The sequence below is a fragment of the Meles meles genome, chromosome 11, assembly GCF_922984935.1.
Source record: "Meles meles chromosome 11, mMelMel3.1 paternal haplotype, whole genome shotgun sequence".
Lineage (NCBI taxonomy): Eukaryota > Metazoa > Chordata > Mammalia > Carnivora > Mustelidae > Meles > Meles meles.
Genome location: NC_060076.1, coordinates 55,927,307 through 55,945,504, shown reverse-complemented (window position 1 = coordinate 55,945,504; position 18,198 = coordinate 55,927,307). Strand labels below are relative to the sequence as shown.

The 18,198-nt window shown below is 41.1% G+C and overlaps 1 protein-coding gene across 8 annotated transcripts in view; it reads right to left on the bottom strand.

The window, feature by feature from the left end:
* Positions 1-15,004, bottom strand: part of MPDZ (multiple PDZ domain crumbs cell polarity complex component) — a 166,396-nt gene extending 151,392 nt beyond the window's left edge. For 4 of the 8 annotated variants that reach the window (XM_046022442.1, XM_046022448.1, XM_046022450.1 and 1 more), the window contains exons 1-2: positions 14,711-15,004; positions 5,521-5,619 (exon numbers count right to left, since the gene is read on the bottom strand). The gene's annotated coding sequence lies outside the window, so the exon portion shown is untranslated. Of the gene's footprint in view, positions 1-5,520; positions 5,620-13,855; positions 13,935-14,112; positions 14,369-14,636; positions 14,658-14,710 lie in introns of those variants that run through there. The other 4 variants (XM_046022444.1, XM_046022443.1, XM_046022446.1 and 1 more) reach the window with 4 other exon arrangements.
* Positions 15,005-18,198: the final 3,194 nt, after the last annotated feature.

Sequence of the window (18,198 nt, the reverse complement as noted above, 5' to 3'; positions counted from 1 at the left end):
ACACACACACACACACACACACACACACAAAATGGACTCCACAATACCTTCTCTCTGGGTGCCCTTTTTTACATATTTTCCATCCATAATGTTCTCTCTTAATACATCCCTATAATGACAGGGGCCCTCCTCCCAAATTGTTAACTCACACCAAACACGAGGACTCAGGGAAAAGATTCAGATGCTTCCGAAAATGCTCATTTAGCTTCTTCTGTTCTCTCATTCCCTAGCTAAACTCAGAGGAATTTAGATTGTTGGGCAGTTTGCCACTGTTTGCTACCACATTTTCAGTGTTAAGGACCAAGATGCAACAGGCCAGCATATTTCCTGGACAGAACCAGGCAGCAGGATTCCTCCAAGGACTGCCCTTGCAGGGGAACAACAATGGGTTGGCATCAGACTCCAGAGGCAGCTGCTGCCCATAAAGCACTCACTCCAATCATGTAATTTTCTTGAGGGAAACCAAAAATGCACAGAAGGATTAACTTAGTGCCACAGAATTCTCAGGTGCAACTCCTACGCTGGCAATAAATTCTCCAGAGAAATTACTTCAGCCTCTTGCCCTTTTGCCTGCCTAGAATGAGGCAACTCTCCAGTGGCCCTGGGGCAAACTGTATCCTTGGTGCTTAGAAATACCGTGGATACTCAAAGAGTCCCCACAGACCCTGAAACATGGCCAGCAGCTGCTGTTAGGACTTATCAACTAGAGGAGGAGCTGACAGTACAGAAGATATCTGTCATTTCTCAGCTGCCCTCTCAGAGACAGGACTTTCATTGAGTTTGTGAGATCTCAATGATGATACTGAGGCAGGACAATACGTGGCTTTGTCAACTGTGACTGAACAATTCCTCAGAGTAAAACCCTAAAGAACAGTATACAGACAACCTTTTCAATACAGACAAATGGTGGAAACGGGGGGTGGGGGGGGTGGGGACAGACACGACAGGACACACAGAATATTATAACCTTGTTGCTGTTTCAACTTCTCTCCCCAGCCAAGTACTTAAAGTTCATGCTCTTCACCCAAAATCCATTTTCTAGGGCTTTTCCAAACTTTTCAAATAACTCTACTTCTGCCATTTCCCCATTATTGTTCCTAATTGTCTCTTCTGTTTTGGAATCTTTTCTATAAAAATTATGAGGACTGTCATCTATCATATTGTCTACTTGGCTGTTACAGAGCTTTAAGTACTATACATAATTAGATATTTTTATCCCTCCCCATCAATCAGTGCCTCCTAAATTCAGTTTATGGCCCTCCAGAATTCCCTTGGCTGAATTTCGATAGGAATAGAGATAAAGATTACAAACTTCACTCAGAAAAGAGCAGGCTCAAGTTTCTGATAGGAAATCCTCTGGGAAGAGAATAGTATATTGCAGTGATACTTAATGTGGCTGCTTTTCTCTCCAATGCTCCAGTGACCAGTAGTCTGCACCCCCTGTTGGTTTGCTTGCCAACTCCTTGCACAAAGAAGTATCATGTGTGTATTGAGAAGGGCTGGTGAAAGATCATGCTTTCTCTGAGCCCATTTATGCAATTCTTTTCAAGGAGCAATTCAGAAGCTAAAATTTAGCTGGAAGAAGAAATCAATCTATTTCCTGCAACTATTAATGCTTTATAATTTCAAATACCTTATTTGAAGATGTAAGAAAATTTCGTGAGTTTTTTCTCTTCCTATAACATAATTTGCTAACACTACATTTTTATGGACATGGAAATAGAAGGTCAAAGAGATTACTAACTTCCTCAAGGTCACAGAACTCAGACTTTTATTAAGCAATCATATTTCTATAGCCATTATTATGTGCGGGTACTGAAAAGTCTATGTAATAAAACATCAACAACTATCTGAAAGTATCAGCCAAAAGTAATCTAACTCAGCTACAAGAGGATTTGGTGACAGAAAAGAAGGAAGAAATAATAGGCTTAAAAGCCTTATTCAATCAGATTGATGCCTGTTACTAGATTCCCTGAGTAAAAAACTATTTAATTTTCCATGTCATTTTGCTGATTAAAAAAAAATCAACTTTATTCCTCAGATATAAATTGACCATCAAATATTCCCTTCAAAGGGCACCTGGATGGCTCAGTGGGTTTTAACCTCTGCCTTCGGCTCAGGTCACGATCCCAAGGTCCTGGGATCAAGCCCCACATCGGGTTCTCTGCTCAGCAGGGAGCCTGCTTCCACCCCCACCCCCACCCCACCCCACCCCCGCCTCTCTGCCTGCTTGTCATCTCTGTCAAATAAATAAATAAAATCTTTAAAAAAAAATTAAAAAAAAAATATTCCCTTCACGAGACAAAGTTTCCAAACATATATTCACCATTGATGTCTAAAATCTAAGCTTCATTGTAATCGCCAAATTAAGGTAATAATTTGTTATTTGGGGCTTTAAAAAATGCTATTCAGTGAAAGTAGTAATAAAACTGCATATAAGAATTGATTGCTACTGCATCTACTATAACAGTAATTCTTCCATGGACTTAAATAGTCTCCATGAGTGACTTTTTTTAGGCAATGAACTAGCACATTTTCACTGTATGAAATTAAACCATTTATGAAATAGCTTTCCTATATCCCTGTCTTCTTAAATAGAGCATGTATGCTTCACACATATGCCTTTCCTTTAATCCTGCCAAGAGCTTCATATTAGATACACACATTTTTAAATAAGAAAATTGAGGATCAAAAAGATAAAATGTTTCCCCCCAAATTACAAAGCTTGTCAGCAACAGAGTTATTACTTAAAGTCAACCCATTTCTGACTGATAGCAAAACCAAGACCTTTCCACTACATAGCTCTGTGCTCTAATACTACTATTACAGGTAAGAAAATAATTATTTACCTTCAGATTACATAGCCCCAGGAACATATCTTTTAGAGTTCCCAGACTACCTCATAAAGCTCACTTAAAAAAAAAAAAAAAAAAAACCCATTTTACTAATTTGAGATCCTGAGCTGCTACTGTAAAGTGGGCATTAATAATAACACACAAAGCACCCGCAAATAATAAGCATACCAAGAACTATTATTATTGTTATTTTGTCTTCTATTAGTGTCTGGACACCAATCTCTCCATTTTGCTATTTCCAATTTGCTATCAGATTAATCAAGCTTATCAAATCAGTACATCCTCAACACAAATGAAAATTGATCATTTCTGAATTGGGACTTGCAAAGTGCAGTAAAGAAAGTACATAGCTTTTAGGACATTTATGTTCCCATTGCTGAAAACTATATGCACTTTTTGTGCTACTGAATACCCAAAATCACCCCCCTACAATACTTCAAAGGAGTAGAAATGAATCCAAATGTTGCAAAGTCTTAGAAGTCAGCTTAGTCAAAAAACTGACACTTAGAAGAGTATTGTGTTGGGGCTCCTGGGTGGCTCAGTGGGTTAAAGTCTCTGCCTTTGGCTCAGGTCATGATCCCAGGGTCCTGGAATCGAACCCCACATCTGGCTCTCTGCTCCTCGGAGAGCCTGCTTCCTCCTCTCTCTGTCTGCCTCCCTGCCTACCTGTGATCTCTCTCTCTCTCTGCCAAATAAATAAATTAAAAATCTAAAAACAAAAAAAAAAGAGTATTGTGTTATCTACCAGAAAAGACAGAGGGAGAGAGCTGGTTAAACACACAGATAAACACACAGAGCAGGAAAGGAAGAAAAAATAATGCGGTAAGGAAGCTGAAATGGAAAAGAGATAGAAAAGATGGAGGGGCAGCAAGATCATTTACAAAACTTTCAGAAAAGTTCTGAACCTTCACCAGCCTAACAAGGGGTAGAGCAGGGTGTTTTTTGTTTTTGTTTTAAAGATTTTATTTATTTATTTGAGAATGAGAGAGAGAGAGAGAATGAGAGAGACAGGGGAGAGGTCAGAGGAAGAAGCAGACTCCCCACTGAGTAGGGATTCACGATGCAGGACTTGATCCCGGGACTCCAGGATCATGACCTGAGCCAAAGGCGGTTGGTTAACCAACTGAGCCACCCAGGCGCCGGGAGCAGGGTGTTTACTGGGGTCATAGAAGCACAGGAAGAACTGAGTCATTTCCCCACCAAAGTGAAATCTGATCTCAAAGGAAGACTTTCAACTCTATCTTTGTCACCCACTAAGCAGACAAACACAGTAAAGATCATTAAGTCTGAGTCACTTTCCTTGTGACTCAGTTGTCAAAATTCCGTAAGATAAAGTATGTGTAAGTATGTAGAAAGTGAAACTGCTGTGGGAGCATTAGGCAGTATTAACAGCAGTATTAGCATCAGAATGGCTAACCCACAATTTTTCCTAATTTTAAGAAAATCAACAGCAAAAAAAAAGGCTATATAAATACACAGCATTATTTCAGCAAGTTTTAACTACACACTTATATTCCCCTAAGCAAATTTAGCATGAAATACTTGCCCAGGATCCTTCTATTCTCACTCAAATCAATAGGCACTTTCACATCTAATTTTGTATTCATAGTTTTGTTACTGTTTTTACTTAAGAGGCCCATACCAAATTCTACAAATTCTAGGTCCCCCAAAGCTGTATCCACCTCTATCACTGAAGCTATGGTAGAGCTGAATATGGACAGGTAACTAACTTTCGAGCTCTCAACTTAGTGGAAAACAGTTAAATAATTACACTGCAGTGTGATATTCTCAATTCTGTGAAAGAACAGAGAAATCCAGTGCTGTCAGCATGCATCAGAAAGAACTGGGAGGTGTGACGTGAGAATTGTCCCTAAGGACGCACAACCTAGGAGTGTGTGGGAGACAGTCAGGAAAGGGAAAGCATGTCTTGCTGAGGGAAGGACATCTGCTAAGGCAATGTCCTCATAAAGAAACCAGAGAATTTAAACGACAGGGATCCTATAGCACTGTGCTACCAAACTAAGCAGGAGCCAGGAAAGCCATGGCTCTGGCCTACTCGGACGCGTGTACCGCTTGCACAGCAGTGCATGTGGAATGGGTCGGGGGGACAGGTGGCAACTGACATTCCTTTTCTGGAGAAACGATCTTGGTAATAGGGTAAATAACTCATGAAAAAGAGAAAGAACTATGATAGAGTAATCAGATGTTAGGCTGTTAAAGCAAGCCAATCGAAAAATAATATAAGCCAAGATTAAGGCAGATAGCAAGAAAACAAGGAAATATACACACATTCATCAGAGGGAATCGAAAAAATTCAGTGACCTCTAGATGTGTGCTAGGGGCAAGCAGAATGAGTGAGTAACACCAATGGAGTTGACTTTCAATGGTTCTAATTTGGGAAAACTAAGAAATATTGGGACATTGTCAGCTTAAAGAGCAGAAAGAGAGATGTCTTCTGTTTTTAAAGGCATGGGTAGAAATGCATTCCTTGTGAACATATCCAGTTTGAAATGTTTCTAGAAAATAGGAAATATTAAAATTTAAGTTCCATGGGGGTAGGAATTTTTGTTGTTTTATTTTGTTTGGTGATAGTAATGGTCCCTTTTTCTTCCAGGGCTAAGTCCCCAGAACCAGAAATAGTGGCTGGGTCAGATAAGGCACTCACCAAATAACCTGCTGAAAGAAGGATCAACTGCATTTGCGCATCTAAGGACAAAAGAACGTGGAGGACATCAGAGTAGGCAATCACTGGCATCTAGGTGTGCTGAAAATAAAGAAAGGAGATTAATCAGAAAGAAGGTATGGATTGCCAAGAACGGAGAAATGAAGCCGGAACCCTGGAGAGCATGAACATTTTAAAATATAATGCAATATATATGAGTTATTTTAGGGATAAAAATCAATTAGAAATAAATCCCTTGAGGGCGCAAAGAAGGGTGGAAGAAGGAAGGAAGGAAGGAAGGAAGGAAGGACAGACTGACTGATCCTTCATGCTTAATCACTATAAGTACCATATTCAAAGCACACCCACTACAGCCAACACTCTAGGCAAGGTTATTTCTTTTTTTTTTTTTTAAGATTTTATTTATTTATTTGACAGAGAGAGAGATCACAAGTAGGCAGAGACGCAGGCGGAGAGAGAGAGAGGCAGAGAGAGAGGAGGAAGCAGGCTCCCCGCGGAGCAGAGAGCCCGATGCGGGGCTCGATCCCAGGACCTTGAGATCATGACCTGAGCCGAAGGCAGCGGCTTAATCCACTGAGCCACCCAGGCGCCCCGGCAAGGTTATTTCTGATACTGATACCAAATAAAGCTTGATTTAACATCATTTTGGTTCCTAGACCAATGTGAAAACAGAGTACTTATGGAAAATAACCTTGATAAGGTGAAATCGAAAACAGAGAAAGAGATCAAAATACTTTTTTTTTTTTTTAATAAACTCCACACACAACGTGGGGCTCAAACTCACAACCCTGAGATCAAGAGTCATATGATCTACCACTAAGCTAGCCAGGGGTTCTGAGATCAAAATATCTTAGCTAAACAACAAACAAGCATCTATAAAGTAAATTAAAAATCCCTGCATAATCAAAACCAAGATGAAATAAAGTCTACATATAGGGAGAAGAATATATCTAAAAATATATCAAATCAGCCATGATCCTCTCTATGCATCTCCATACCAAACCAAAACAAATTCACCTTTGGTTAAATTCACCTGTTAACTGAATATGCATACACTCAAGAAGAAAATAAAATTTGTTCACAATTATAAAAGCAATGTTTTACATAATCTGTACTAAAGAACTGCTAGAGAGAACCTTGTACTCCTCTGACAGCCAAAAGATGTCATTGTCTAAATCATCAGATAAGCTTGTCAGTCAGTGATAGTCTACATTCTTGAGAATACACAGAGGAAAGTAAGCAAAACAGATGACAATTTACATCTTGCTGGCAAGATTCCAAGTAGTATAGACAAGGGGAAATTATATAAAGGAATCCAAATTCTTATGAACCTATCCAAACATGAACCTTAGCCATATAAGATAAATAAACACAGACCAATTCAACTCCCTAATTACTAATTCACAGATAATTGTAATAGGCTACACTACTTAGTTACCACATTAATTCCATAGGACTCACTAGGGCCATCTCTGACAACTGGCATTTTCTCTCTGAAAACATTTTAAGAGGTCTTATTTTCTTTCAATAAACATGATTATTTGCTTCTCAATTAACTCTTCTACAATTTAACTACATTCACTAACTGTATTTTACCATGGTAATCAAAGGACTAATTGTTAATATTAAGATTATAGACGAAATTTTACTTTTGTAATAATCCAGAGACCACACCTGTCTTAATTGATGTTGTTTGGGTTGGTTTTTGCTCTTGTTTTTGCCACTTAATTTCAATTAAGTCATTAGAAAGTAGAGACAATCATCTAAGTGTTTGGCCCCAAACATCTGAGTGAAGCCCACAAAAACGTGTTTTCACAATATGATGATCATCTTTTCTCTAATTCTTTTTATGTCTGACCATCTTAGGTATAACAGATACTGAATGGCAATTATTTGGATAATTCAGGCATCAAATTACAACTTAATTATCATATTTACTATATGATTATCACATAAATTTGTCACAAGAAGTGACATATAAATCTATCAAAAACTATAAAAAATATGCAAGTAAGAGAATTAGCCAAGCAGTCTTAAAGCTTTGAGCTCAATACTGACTTCACAAGGTAGGATACAAAAATTTACAGAAAGCCTCAACACTCAAATGACCAATTTTTTGTTTGTTTGGTTGGTTGGTTTGGTTTTTACATAATCATCTGACATCTTTAAAGATTAGGAAGCTTTAAATCTCTATTTCACATTTTTTAGTTTTTTAAAAAATTATATATGATTTACATATTTTAAAACTTCAAGTAACCCTTACATAAGGTTGAACACCAAAGTCGAAACCAAGTTGAAACCAAGAACAAATACAAGACAATGGCCAAAATGCAAGAGAATTCTAAACTACTGAAAAAAAAAAGCAAAAAACAAACAAAAACCTCTGAATGGTATATCCATTCAGTACAATGAATTAGCACTCAGAAATAAATAGTATTAAACTATGAATAGAAACAACATAGATGAGTCCCAAAATATAGAGTAAAAGAAGTCAGGTAAAATGAGAGAATTATCCTGTATGATTCCATTTATTTAAAAGTCTAGAGAACACAAATTAGTCTGTCCTGACAGAAAGATAAGTGGTTCCTTGAAGACAGGAGATGGGTAGGTAGGGGAGACAGGAAAGTATCATAAATGGTCATTAGGAAACTTTTAAGGGTGATGAAAATGTTTACTATCTTGATTATGGGGATGGTTACAACTAGGTCAAAATTCAACAAACTGTGTACTTTCAATATATGCAGTTAATCATATGTCAATTATAAATTACACATCAATAACATAAATGATCCCTTTCCCCTTCCTGAGAAAAGGGTGGGGTCTGAAAGTCCTTAGTTTAACACCTAAAAGATGTTCACTGAACTTCACAGAGCAGGCCAGGGATCAATAATCCTGGCCTCTGGGCTGTTGCTTCTTTGGTTTTCCTACCTCAGCCATAAAACATCTAAAAATACCTTGTGATTTAGCTTGATACAATATATACATTCAGCAGATTCTATCAGAACAAAAAGGCATTCTCATACTGTGTTTTTCCAAAAGGTAATAGAGTGACTGTGTTTACTACTTCCAGGAAAGACACCAAGGTGGTGGGGCACACAAAACTCCACTGAGTCTTACAGTTGAGGCTCCTCCAGTCCTCCAGTAGGAAGGAAATAAATGCTGCCCAGAGGCAGACTTCATGCCTGACTTATTAAAATGAAATATCCTTGGAAGAATGGGGATAGTGAAGAAGGGGAACACCTAACCTAGAGCTCCACAAACTTTACACAGCAACAACAAACTTAGAGAAATAGGACCAGTGAAGGGGGCCTAGCAAAGTTAAGGGAAGCTGGGCATACCTTGTCGAGATCAGAGAGACAGATTCTGTCATCACAGTTTTGTTAGGTCTGTGATGACTTAAGAGCACAGAGTGAGAGATTCCCATGAGCATTTTCTACAGCCAGTTCCCCAAAGCAAGGCATGATAGGGGCCACCCAATTACATAATGTGAAGTTATTCCAAAATTAGCTATAGGACTATGTAACATTAACTTTCAAGCAGAGATCAAGATTAAATAATTGATTCTCCACTGGCGTCCTGGGTGCCACGTTATAGTTAGACATATTACATCTCCTCAAAAGAGTCAACAGACATTGGTTCACAGAGATCGTATCTACATATGGATGTTTAATAATCTCAGATCGTATCATCTTCACTGAGAAAAAGAGCAATCAGTGAAATCTATTGATTCACAGTGCTATTTATTCATATGTATTATGGGGGGGACGATATATGGGTGAGTAACTCAAAGGCATGTTTTTTGCTTCTTTGCACTTGTCCACCTCTTCCATATTTTAAAAAAATGTGTTACTTTTATTAATAAATAATTTACTAAGGAAATAACTATCTTATGTATTTTACTATGTAGTTTTAAAATACAAATAATAAATGGTAAAGTATCCCAAAACATACTCAAATTATCAACACTAAATTATCAACACACCTAAATAGGTTTTTCCTAATTTTTTGTAGCTAATGTCTCTGTTTTTCTTCTAAGAGTTTCCTTTTACACCTTCCCCTCATGCATTTATTTATAGTACCTTAGAGCTGAGGGTAGAATTCTTTACAAGAAAATAACAATGGATATTGCTTTCTAAGACATAAATAAAACTAAAAGAAGAATAGAAATCAGAATTCCCTACACTCAACAAATTTAACCACCACAAACAAGAAGAAAATAAGCAAAAATTTAAGTTTCAATTTACCTTTTTTTTAAACTGAGCAGGCCAAAGTTGGAAAAACTGCATAAACATTTCTCTCACTCATCTAATCTCAACACCTAAAGAAGTTTTTGTTATGGATACAATATAAATTACTTATCTAATCTTAATTTTTTCTAAAAAGAAGAAATTTCTGGGGGAAAAAATGAATACATGAACTACTTGCCCACAAAACATGCAAAGTATATACAGTTTTCTGGTCAATGTAATTTAAAGAATAGCTTTGCTGTTTTAATCAGATTCCAGATGTGTCACGAAATGTTTACAAACGTTAACATTTCCTCTTTGCCAAATTTAATGTTTTACTGATTTTTTAAATAGAGGAAATAGCTTTAAAAATTAATGCATTTATGAAACACTTAAAAAGGAAAACTAACATAATGCCCTGTCCATAAAAAGCAAGGTTCAGTTTCTCAGTGAAAACCAGGAAAAGAAAACAAGAGGCTTCAGGCCAAAGAATCTTTTTCCTCAAACAGCAGTTTCTCTTTCTTCCCAAACATCAAATTACCACAATAATGCTTGGACTAACACAAAAGCCTCCTACATGACCTCCCTCCCTTACCCCACACCAGTCCATGCTATAAGGTCTCTACCAGTTTATAACCTAGGTCTTTAAGAACCTTGTTATGGGCTGAATTGTGTCCTCCTCCTCCCCAAAATATGTAGGTTAAGGTCCTAAGCCCTGTACCTGTATCTGGAGACAGGGTCTTTAAAGAGATAATTAGGGTTAAATGAGGTCACTGGGACTCCCATAGTCCAATAGAACTGGGAGACACAGGGAGAAGATGGCCATCTACAAATTGCCCGCAAGCAATCCTATGTTGATCTCTAACTTCTTTGAAATGGTGTAACTTCTACTATGTGTAAGACTTTCTTATTCTTTCCTTCATGTGATTATCTTTTTTTCAACCAAGACAGTAAGCTTCTAGAGCAGGATCATGTTCTCTCTAGTGCTTAAACCAATGCAACATATCTCTAATCCATCTATTACTATCTACTAAATAAACAACTACCTCAGATCTTCTCAGAAAATATTTCATAGGAAGGCAATAGATTATTTAAGTAGAAGTAGTTCTTCATCTCCTTATTCGCCCACACGGAACCCCACTATAATTATTTAATCATAGTATATCAACTTTACCATACTAACCATCACTTCCCAACTGTGTTTATATAGATGCCCTTACACATGACACTATTTCACAAGAGAAAATAATACCTTTCTTGTTATAAATATGGGGTTGGTAATATACATAACAATGTAACTATATCAAACGATTTCCTACTTTAGGCCAAATGTATTTTAAAATCACATACAACTGCTTGGGAAATATAATAATGATAACATATATCATCATTCATATGTACCATCAAGCAGTCCTGAATTCCATAGGAAGTTTTCTGCTTCTTTACTTCCAAGTATAGAATTTTCTCTGGCAGATATGCTGTTTGCTCCAGCATATGGGGACATTTCCAGTCCAATATATCAACTATACTTCAAGACATTTTATGAAATTCACAAAGTACTTTGTACGTATCACTAATATACAAAATGGAGCCAATCTGCAATTCAACCTAAGGGAGTCAAGTCTATGATGTCAGACTTAGGAAATAATCTGAAGAAAAACATCTGCCTTTAACTTAGGGCAGTTATCTTCCAGGCAATTCATTGTTGCATGCCAGCTTCTAAATCCCTTAATCTTAATTCTAGGCACTGGGTCCACTTCGTTTACAAAGCAGAGAGTCTCCACACCATGGCAGCTAAAGGCTAAAAGCTTGCATCAAAGCAAAATTACATTTCAAGGATTTCCACAAATCTGAGCACCCCCCATTTGCAGAGACAGAGTTAACTCTGGGGACAGTCTTCACTCTTTCATGATACATGTGCATTTAAAAGGTATCTGAAATGCAAAGAAGCCTTTAAGGGCCAAACAGGACAGTGTATATGTGATAGGAATTTGGAGCACACAAAAACTGTAACTGACATCTTGCTCTGCCTAAGCCACAAGCAACAGGTTTAGGCAATAAAAGGAGTATCGTAAAGTGAGAAAGAAAACCAGAAATGAGAGGGGAAATGAAAAGAAGACATACCAATGGGAGCTAAAGAAAGAAAAGGAACACGTCCTAGAGGCATGTACACATATAATCAATCTCAGTAACATTTGAGAATAAACTTCATCATTTTTTTGTTTTAGCAAAGGTTTAGGAAGAGGAGTGTTTAAGAGTCAAGCTCCCCACAAACTAACTTTGCCTCAAGCGATAACTTCCCTGCAAAAAGGAATCCATGACATTCCCTAACTCCAGCTGCTCTTTACCTAAATAAATAAAACCATAATTCTCAAACCTACTCAGGTAACAGGGCAGCAAGAAGTCACTAGAACTCACAGCAGAGTACCCTAAAATTTGGCTATCTAAATTTAATTAAACGTGTAATTTTTGCCAATCAGAAAACCCACTTAATCCTAGATTCTGACAAAGAAAAATACCAAAAGGCTAAGAAATCTTTTTGAGAGTGAAACTTGTAAATGAGAAAATCCAATACATTAACTTAACTTGTCTACCTATTGGGGAAAAGTCAGCCAGTTCAGGGACACGAGAAACACAGAGTGAAAGGCAATGAAATTAAACAAAGTACCCATCACACAAGGGGGCATTTAACCAATACTTAAAAAATATATATATATATTATTTATTTGACAGAGAGAGAAAAGGGGAGGAAGAGAGAGAGCGCCCCGCACAAGTATGCAGAGAGGCAGGGAGAGGGGAAGAGAAGCAAGCTCCCTCTCAGAGGGTCCGACTGGGGGCTGGATTCCACCACCCTGGGATCAAAACCAGAGCAGAAAGGAGCCGCTTAAGTGACTGAGCCACCCAGGCTCAGGCACCCTAAGCAATACTTTCAAAGCGTGCTCTAGGTTTGCAAGTTTTTCTGTAAAGATTAAGAGAGTAAAATTCCATACTTTGACGGCTATACATTCATGTCTCAACTATGCAACCACTCAATGCTTCTACTGCTATTGTGGAAGCAAACAAAGTAAGAATCCACCATATACAATAGGAATGAGTGTGGCTGTGTGCCAATAAAACTTTACTTATGCACACTAAGATTCGATTTTCATATAATTTTCACATGCCATGATATATTCTTTTGATCTTTTTCACCAAATAAAAATGCACAAACCACTTCTAACTCCTACAGTTTAAGGGAAAAACAGGCTGCTTCTGGCCAATTTGGCCAATGGCCTTCAAGTTCAAAGACCTCCGCTTTCAAAGACCTTAAATGAACTGAGCAAGGATAGAGTCCCATCTATATAGACCCGCCCACTTGTAAAATAGCTCATTAGCTAGTAAGAAATCTGGGCATCCCAGACAAGATTATCTCTACCACCCTCTAAACCCTCTCAGCCACCTCCTTCAGGCAAGGGCACAGGTGCATCCATTCAGAACTCTACATTGTATAAGCAGCTCAGACCTAGGAAACTGAAGTTTTGTTGTTTTCTTTTTACCTAAATTCTACGAGGCGCTAAAGTGTGTATTAGATACGGTTGATTGAACCCTTTAAAAAAGTTCATTGCAATCACGTATACCCAAAGTCAGCATGTAAAAACCCCCAAGTCCCAAACCATCTCCTCCTTAGTTTTTCAGTCGTGTTGTTTTTTTTAATTCTGTTAAAGGTAATCTAAATGAGGAATGTCTACAGAAACACAAAAGGGATGTTTACACTACAGCTGTCCACCAAAGCTGGGCGACAGCGTTTAGACACTTTTCAGATCCTTCCCCTCTGGACATCAAACGAACATGGTGAGTATTCTTTCTAGGCTGAAGTCATGGTCCTTTTATCTGATGCTACCTAAGAAACACTAGCTGCCACCCGTTCCCGCACCCTCCCCTCACGCAGCGCCCACGCTCGGGTTCTTCGCCAGCTGAGCAAGCTCTGCAAGCCCCACCCGCGGAGACCGATGGAGACGTCCCGCCACCCCCGACTCGCCCCTGGCCACTGCGCAGCGGCGGCCACCAGTCCCCCCACCCCCAACCCCCGGCTGTCGCCCGGCCCCTCCTACGTTAGGCAGTCCCAGCTTGAATTTCCATGTGATCTGCAGTAAAGAACAGCCCGGCCTTTGTGCCTCTGCAAAGAACGCAAGCAAAAATTTACACCATCACCACCTCCGACACACACACACAACTCCCAAGACACAAAGCGTCTCCCGAATAGCGCTTCCCGAGGAACATCCGGCATCCTCCGGCTGCGAATCGCAGACAAAGACGCCCCATTGGCGCGGGGTAGTTGAAGAGGGTGGCTAGAGCCCACTGCTCTCACCATGGGGGACAGCGGATGAAAGGGCACAGGCGCCGCAGGGGATGGGGGGCGGGTACCAATTAGCGGCGCGCTGGGGGTCCGGCAGACGAGGCTAGAGACGCCAGTCGGGGAAGCTTTCTCCCCCGACCTATGCGCCCGGCACAGCGTAACCGTGGAGGGGGCGTCCGGCCAGGGGCGCGGCCACAACAGCGGCGAGCAACAGGCTCCTGCGTCCCGGAGCGCCTGGCCGCGCGCCAGGCCCGCGGTTCCTCTCCCCAGCACCATCCCAGGGCCCCTTCGGGTGAAGATAAAGAAAAAAAAAAAAAAAACTTTTAAACCATTTAGAGTAAGCAAGGGCAAAGGGTCGGGGAGAGGGGGTTGAAAGGACTGGGACTAGCGCTCGGGGGCCATGCAAGTAGCATGGAAACTTCCAGATCCCATCCTTTCAAAGAGCCGGAGGAGCGGCGGCTTCCCGGTACCGCCCGGCCGCGCGGGGTGGGGCCCGCCCGCCTGCCCCGCGCGCCGAGCCCCCAGCGTCCGCGCACCTTCCCGGCCGGCGCGCGTTCAGAGCGCGGGGGCGCGCTCCGGCCTCCAGGGCCCGGGCCTCGGCGCCGCTTACCCGGCTAGCGGCTGCCGCCCCGGGCAGGAGCGCAAAGGGAGAAGAGGGCTGGGGAGCCGGGGTCGCCGGGGACTCGGAAGCTTCGCCTCGCTCCCGCTCGCCCTCTTCTCTGCTGAAGTAACGGCCCGGCGAGGAGCTTCGGGATAAACGCGCACAGACACTCACGCACGACCGAGAAACTTAATCCCGCCCGGCCAGCGGCGGCCCGACGCCAGCCTCGCGCTCCGCCGCGCCCCCTCCCCCAGTGCGCGCCGCACTTGCGCCGACCCGGGCTGCCAAGGAGGAGGCGGCGGCGGCGGCGGGGCCGGGGCTGCCGGGGCTGCGTGACGCCTGCGGCCGGCGGGGCGGCGGGCGCGCCTCGGCCAATCAGGGGGCGCGGCCCAGCCGGCGGGTCTTGGGTTTTAAACTAGCTCAGCGGTCGCTGGGCCTGGGGTACGGGCCTTGGGTTCTGTGAGGTTGCGTGGGGGAATACAGGGCGCCCCGTTAAATGGGAAAGTCCAATAACAAGGAATAATTATTTTGGCCAACTATGGCCCGTGCAGCTTGGGACATACTTATGCTGAAAAATTGTTCATTGTTTATTAGAAATAAGAATTTAACGGCGGGGGGGGGCTGTATTTTTCCTTCTAAATCTGGCAACCTGTGGGAACTGGTAGCCTCTTTGCAGTTTTGAGGACTTAATTTTTTTTTTTCATTATGTGGACTGCCTTGTAGATGCCTTCTGTACTGGTAGCTTATTTAAGTGGTATGGGATGGTGATGGGGAGCATCAACTTTAATGAGGGGGCATGGGGAGTGGGGCCTTAGTAGTCTCACATTCTAAGTAACTTTTAGAACATTAGTGTGCTTAGACATAGCCGATAAGAAGGCAGAAACAATAAACATGAAAGAAGCGTTAAAAATTGCATGGTGCCAGAGAAACATACTCATTTCTGTTTTGTGCCATTTAAAGTTGTGTTTCTGATACCCTCAGTTCCTGAGTCCCAGAAATCTTTTTCTGCGGAAGAAAATAGCTTCCTCTCTCAATACATACATCTAATACTAGAGGATATACATCAAAGGATACTCGGAAGTCCAACTTAAAATATTTAAAACAATTTTTTTTTTTACTGTCGTGAATTAAAAGTTCTGATTTCTCTGGCAGACTTGTAAAATTTTTTGTCTGCTAAAAAAAAAAGTATTTCTCCAATATTCACCAAATATTTCAGGGGAAATACAGTTTTTTTTAAAACATACACGGCTCCAGAGGGAAGCTAATTTGAGCTGTTAAATGGACATTTTCAGAAAGCTTCAAAATAGATCAGTTGCCTGCAAATGACTGGGAGTAAAATGAGCTAAAGTGCCCTGGTTGGAGAGAGTGTCCTCAGTCCAAGACCCATTGTGCTTTCTCAAACACAGGCATCCGTGTAATTTTGCCTACTGGGGAAATAAAAGCACTGACTAGATTTCTTTAGCATCTGGGGATATTCATCTACTCTGGGTCTTTTGAAAATGAAAGTGAAGTTAGGATGAGGGGAAAACTCATCCCTTGTATCTTAAACACATCTCTGTCTTGTGTAACCAGTCAGCACTCTCAGATCTCCCCATTGAGAGAGAGAGAGATAGAGGAAGGCAGGGAGGCAATAACATTACCCCCCAGTCCATCTCTCCCCAATTACATTTTCTCCTCTTTCCTTCATAGTTAAATTTCTTGACATCAACCACCTGTATCCTGGCTTCTTGCTCCCATCATTGCACTGAAATTCTTTTGCTAGGCACCAATGATGTCCCCCTTAACTAAATCCAGGGTATATATTTCTCCCCATATATTCTCTGTCCTCTCCAGATGCATTCGTACTATTGAACACTCTATTGAAATGTCGCCCCCCACCCCATAATTCCATACAATCACACTCTCAGTTTTGCTCCTTCCTCTTAGGGAGTGGCCAATGTGTGGGATCTGAAGATTACACCAATTGGGACTCTGCTTTAAGAAAAGAAAGAGATATTTCTTTTGAAAACTTTTTGTAAATATGTGACCGTGTAAACACATTGCTAGGGCTCCTCCCAGGCTAGAGAAAGACTGAGAATCTTTTTTTTTTTTTTAAGTTGTATTATTTAAGTAATCCCTACACCCCACCTGGGGCTCAAACTCACAACCCTGAGATCAAGAGCCACAGGCTTTCCAACTGAGGCAGCCCCAGACAAATACTCTGAATCTTAAGTTTCACTAGCTTCAAGGCAGATCTGCCTCTGACATCAGGCCACTCTTCAATCTCCTTTGCCAACTGGGCTCCTCTCATCTTTAAATGCTGGAGTTCCTCGAGTAAGGTCCATGGTAAGGCCATTCACTGAGACACAGAACTGTGAAAGATGAGCACCGTTGAGCAGAAATATCATGGTTCCATTCTGGATAATTTAGGTTTGAGCCAGGCAAGCAGGGAAGTCAAATAAGCACTAAGATATATAGAGAAATCTAGGTCGAAGATAGAATTGATGTGGTTTTGGAATATATGTAAAGTTTAGTGGGGTGAGCGCCGGAGCAGACAGCAAGAATTCTTGAGACGTCACCGGTGCAAAATGGTGGCTTATTAAAGCACAGGGACTGGACCTATGGGCAGAAAGACCTGCTGCTCTAGGGTTATGAAGGGGTGGCTGATTATATATGATGGGGTTGGAGGAGTAAGGAAAAGGGAGGTTTCAAAAGAACTTTCTTTTCTTTTTTTTAAGATTTTATTTCTTTGAAGAGAGAGAGAGAGATCACAAATAGGCAGAGCAGTAGGCAGGGCGGGGCGGGGGAGGGGGGAAGCAGACTCCTCACTGAGCAGAGAGCCTGATGCATGGCTGGATCCCAGGACCCTGAGACCATGACCAGAGCAGATGGCAGAGGCTTAACCCCCTGAGCCACCCAGGTGCCCCTCAAAAGAACTTTCATATGCTAAAGATACCTTCTAGATACCACAGGCCTTGCCATTGTCAAGTTAAGTTTGTGTTTCCCCTCTAGCAAGGCATTAACATTAAGATGGTTGGGCGGTTCCTTGAAGAATGTCACACTTGTCCCACCCAGGAGTGGGGGTGGGGAAGGTTTCAGGGTGTCTGCTTATGCTTTGTCTTCAGCCTGCCTTCTACTCCCCCATCAGAATTTTAGGAATCTTTGCCCAATCCATGATTAGCAGGAGGGGAAAATCAACTTAGATAAGCAGGGCCAGTAACTGAGATTACTCCATGATTCCCACAAATTAGTACAAAAACATTATGCTACATTCTCATTTTACCTTATGCTATGGCTTCCCAGTATTTATCCTACCTTATAATTAGATATTTAGTTTTATAATGACTTATGCAGTGGCTCTCTGCCCCTCTTAGACCACAAACTCAGGGACCAAGACACAGTCTCATCCTCAGGGCCTAGCAAAAGTTTTCGTAACTAGTTAGTCTTCAAATGGAATGGGATAAATATATGACTGCAAGAAGGACAGTTCACCAATAGAATCATTTTGAAAGGATTCT